The following is a 5098-nucleotide window of genomic DNA, read 5'->3' on the forward strand; positions in this document are numbered from 1 at the left end:
CACACACACACACACACACACACACACAAACATCAAATGCTGCACGAGCACTCTGATCCTCTTCCAGAAAGTCGGTGACATCTTTTTTTTTAACAGATTTCGATCGATGAAGGCCCTGGAAGGATCATAAAAGTGGATTTTCCTCATCACCGGGAAGAGTCCTGATGTCAGCAGAGAGAAGAAAAGTTTGGGAATCTTTGGAGGAAAATGAGATCTGCAGGTATTTCTGCAGCTTTTTTATTGCAATATTTCAACAAACAATTAGAATTTTCTATTCTAACTCATTCGCCGGAAACATAAAAACGCAAACGTTTTTTTTTTGTTCCCACAAACATCCAAGAGGCTGTTTTCTTCTGCAGCTGCATGGCAATGGATCCTAATGCGAGACTTTCAAACTGAAGCGTGGAGAATGATGATGTCTGATGCAGCTATCTGCCGAATCTCACCGTTTAAATTGCTAAATAATTTATTAAAGTGTAAAGCGAGGCCCCCTCCGCGGGGACGTTGTATCTTAAAAGCACGTTTAAAGGGAAAAGGAGTTAAACGCCTCTGGCGAGCTGCGCTCCCACTGACTCCCGGCTAATTGACGACGACGGCTTTTATCTCCGCCTGCGCGCCTCTCAACCTAAGGGCGAGGATTTCTGCAGGCCCGCTCCAACCTGTGATTTCCACCACTTAATGCGTGGCCATGCATCTTTTTTTCCCTCCAATGCACACGCCTTGGATGTTTGACCCCTGTTTGATAGTCTTGAAATGAAAAATCACACTTTTAAGAGTGGATAATTACAGGCTGCCGTTCTCTGCCTGCCTCGTGTTTTTTTATCCAGGCGCAAAAAGAGAAGGAACATTGTGGAACGATTAGATGGCGTTAAAATGAATATAAAACATGAGAACTTATGTATAATGTTAATTTATAAAATAAATATGTATGTTTATTTTACCTTCCAGGCAGCTTTTATCCATTTTTAGCCCCCCCAATCTGGATGGATTTTCGCATGGTTGCATGTGAGGAATGAGTTGGTGGATTTCAGCTTTTTTCTTTAAAAAAGGAACAAAATCCAAAATTCCTTCAGATGGAAATTACGACCATAAACAAACAAACAAAAAAAAAACTAAAGACGTTTTCCTTTACAGTAACTCAAAATGTTCCCAATGAATTTCTTATGTTTTTGCTATATGAAATACCAAATGTGTATAATTATTTAAAAAATAGAGGTAAAATAAAATCATTCAAAATGAAAGATAAACAAATAGCTAAATAAACAAATGAAATAGGAAACTGCATATTGACATTGTCATAATTATAACTACTAGTGTGTGTGTGTATATATATATATATATATATATATATATATATATATATATATATATATATATATATATACATACATGTATACACATACATATATATATATATATAAACATATAGATATATATATATATATATATATACATACATGTATACACATACATATATATATATATATATATATAAACATATAGATAGATAGATGATAGATAGATAGATGGTAGAGAGAGAGAGAGAGAGAGAGAGAGAGAGAGAGAGAGAGAGAGAGAGAGAGAGAGAGAGAGCATCAAACTCTCTGTGAAACTTAACGTGCACCTGACCCTGGAAGTCATCGAGTCATGCACCTTTTCTCCTCCCAGAGGATTAAAGAGGCAGAAAAAAGCCATTTATGGTGCATTTGGGTGACGTTTACTATCACATGAGTGCAGGGATCTTGTCTTTGGCCCTCAACACTAATTCACTACTTTATCTTTGCTCCAAAGTTCAAATAAAATGGATTAAAAGTGTAATTGTGTGACTGAAGCAGAGTTTGTTTGTTTTTTAGCACGGGTTGATCAATTCTGAGTGAAACTTGTGGAGCCTCCTTAATGATTGTGTCTTTGCCAAGTTTGTTCTTTCTGTTGACACAACACGGCTTTTTAATTAGCGCCATAATTGTTTGTGTTGTGTTGACGCAGGAGTTTGCCAACAAACAAACGGATGCAATTAAACACACGTCTGATCGTCTGCAAGGAGTCAAGGTCAAGAAGGGCAGCGAGCTGACGAGGAGAGGGAGACACCTGGATCGTTTTTCTGCAACCAAACACAATTTCATCAGTTTTAATGGACAAACAGTGAAAAATCAGCCAGAATGAATGTGTCTGCCGCATCTCTGTTCACCCTGACATCATAGAACCATTTTTGATCACATGGTTGTCAGATTTGCCTTTGTCAGCAGCCTTCTCCTGTGTGCTGAGGTGTCTGCACGGCATGGTAAAAGCTGCCCTGCAGACCGGACCTCTCAAGTCTTCAAAGTAGGACGAACTCACTGTGGGGGGATTTGTTCAGGCTTATTTGGTAACCTGGGATTTGAATTGGATTCTTGGAAGCATTCATAACACATTTGAAAATGTTGCTTTGTGTGATTTTCTGTGTAATCCCCATAATAAATTTTAGAAATGGTCACAGCTCTTGCACATAACACTGACTATTCATGATTTATCAAATGGTTTTTCTTGTCTTGCCTCTCGGGGGTGAGGTGTGTGTGTGTGTGTTGCCTGCAGGGAATGAGGAGGTTAATCACAGCCGTCGGTTTGTGAGAGCTAAAGAATTTGGATCTTTTAACCTCGTGTTTTTAGTGGTTTTGTTTTGTCGAACCCTGAGCTTTCAGAGAATTCTCTCTCTGGAGCTTTTTAACCTCTACTCCAGTGGATTAGACCTCCCTGGCTGGAGGGTTTCACACCGTAACACACACTCAGGCACACGGATGACACCACTTAACAGTTGTTTTCATGAAATCTTTGTGATACATACTCTATTTTCTAGCTAAACAGTTTGATGCAAATGCAAACAGATTTCAAACATAAGGAAACACTTTCAAATGAAGAATAAACAAAACGTTATGAAAGAAATAATCTTTGAAAACCAAATAATCTCTTTTGCAATAAAGCTTTGGATTTTAACTGTTTTTGCTTTCTTTCACTGATTTACGTAAACAAAATGAGTTCAGTTAGTATTTTTGACACTTTTCTGGTTTCAGCAGTGAAAATTCAGACCAAACAGACAAAAAACATCAGATCTCTCGGCCTGTTTGCGTGTGTGATCTGGTTCCTGTAAACTCGTTAAGAGCGAGTCAGTATTTGTGTCCTGTCCAAACTCCACTTTGCTTTGAATGACACTTTGGCGATGCCCCCAGCTCCCTATTCCGACTTCTCAAGCGCACCCCCTGTCATTGCCAACTCTGCCAATTCCTCTCATGTCTTTAATATCTTTCTTTGGGCACTTGGGTTTTGCCAGTGAAGGCTCCCCCTCTGACAGTTGGACATCGCCATCACATTTGGGAGACAGCGGCGGGTGTTTGTAGCGTTCCCAGCCCCAGGCCTGCAGGGAATCTGTGATGGCTCGCCTGTCAGCCAGCCCCTCCCCTGTAATTAGGAGAGTAAACACAGCATCTGGCTCTGCTTGGGGGACAAGCAGGAGGGAGCAGAGGAGGACACCGTCCGGCTCCTGTCCCGTCGCTCCTTGAGCTCTCCAGGAGCAGCTTTGGATTGACAGAGTGTGATCTCTGTCATGTTAAGCGTTAACACACTGATGAACATCAGCGGAGTTTATTTAATAAAATAATGAATCTCTCAGATCTGTATTGTGCAAAACTTTTAAATCATCTTCAATTTTTTTGTGTTTTCCTTCCAAGTACCAAGATTATTCACACATTGAGTTTTCTGAAAGTCTTATTGAGCTTTCCTTTGGACATTGCTGCTTTTTCTCTTATTTTCTAGACCTGACATAATATTCTGAAATAAGAGCTCAGAAATGAGTAAAATAGGCGAGCTAAAAAGTTATTGATAGAAAGAATGATTTTTTTTAGCAGATATCTGACTCAAGACCTAGATGCTAAAATTATATTTATGTGCCAAACTGTGATATTTTCTCAAATTTTCATAGATTCCACCAAATAAAGTTTTAAAAAAGCATCTTTGAGACATTCTGCCTTTAGCAAAGCGCCTAAAGATCTGGATTTGGCGTCGGATCTGTGAAGAGTTTGGTTCATCTGTTGAGTTTCTTTGCATTTTTATGTCTAAGCAGGTCAGATGTCAGGGGTGTCACAAACAAATTACAACAATATTAAAAGGCAATGATTTTTTTGCAAAAACGACAGAAAAAAGAGTAAAAATGCAGCTAAAGTCCAAAGATAATCGATAAAAAAAAACAAAAACGATTCATACGACTTTAATAGAGAGCTAAGTTCGACTCATTGGAACCAAAATCCAAACAAATGAGAAGTTTTGGTTTGACTTCAGCCGATGAAGTAAAAACACCACCACTAAGCCCTCTTCTGCCTTCCTTTCACCTCTCTCCTGGTTGCCGTGGGGACTGGTCAGCAGCTGCAGGAATGTCTTGTGGGTCGGAGTCGTACAGCTGAAGCTCAGGGCCAGATTTGGGGTGGGGGGTGGGGGGGTGGGGCACCATCCTGCCCTGCCCACTGCGCTCTGCCCAGTGAGGGTGGAGGCTGCGGGAATGCTGAGACCAGGAGGGGAAGAATTTCACCGGAGGACCTGCCAGGGAAATGCCACGAAGGGTGTGATGAAGAGAGCAACCTAGATGGAGAGCGAGAGGGACAGAGATCTCAGCCAATTGAAACGCAGCCTGTCATTCTGGTTTGGTGGGATGCTCACTGATGATGGGCCAGTAACTGGTGGCCGCTCAGACACCATGGCACCACTTCTCACTCAGATATTCCTCAGATCGTTTAGCGTTTAGAAAATCGAAACTCAAGTTCTAGCTAGAGCATTTGAAACATTTGTAGTAACAGTCTCCTTTGATCTTCAGTACTTTGAATTTAAGTACGTTTTTCAATCAGATGGTGCACAAGTGTTTGCAGGTGGTCGATTGGGAGAATACAAAGGAGAAGGGGTGCTTGAAGGCTGCAGTTTAGCTGCCAAAGCCCTTACGGCGCCCAGAGAGCCATGCTGCAGCATCATGGTCCACAGCGTGGAAAGACATGGGGCAGATGGGTGCAGCGTAGCAGCCTAACCTCCCCCTTCTTCTCCAAAATATGAGGAAGCAGTGGTGGGAATGACACAGTGTGAG

General features: G+C 41.1%; 1 long non-coding RNA gene across 2 annotated transcripts in view; it reads left to right on the top strand.

Moving 5' to 3' along the window:
• Positions 1–2970, top strand: part of LOC107392364 (uncharacterized) — a 4149-nt gene extending 1179 nt beyond the window's left edge. For both annotated transcript variants that reach the window (XR_001573774.3, XR_001573775.3), the window contains 2 exons: positions 97–220; positions 1987–2970. This is a non-coding gene — a long non-coding RNA (uncharacterized lncRNA). The remainder of the gene's footprint in view (positions 1–96; positions 221–1986) is intronic.
• Positions 2971–5098: the final 2128 nt, after the last annotated feature.

Source organism: Nothobranchius furzeri, chromosome 18 (assembly GCF_043380555.1).
Source record: "Nothobranchius furzeri strain GRZ-AD chromosome 18, NfurGRZ-RIMD1, whole genome shotgun sequence".
Taxonomy (NCBI): Eukaryota; Metazoa; Chordata; class Actinopteri; order Cyprinodontiformes; family Nothobranchiidae; genus Nothobranchius; species Nothobranchius furzeri.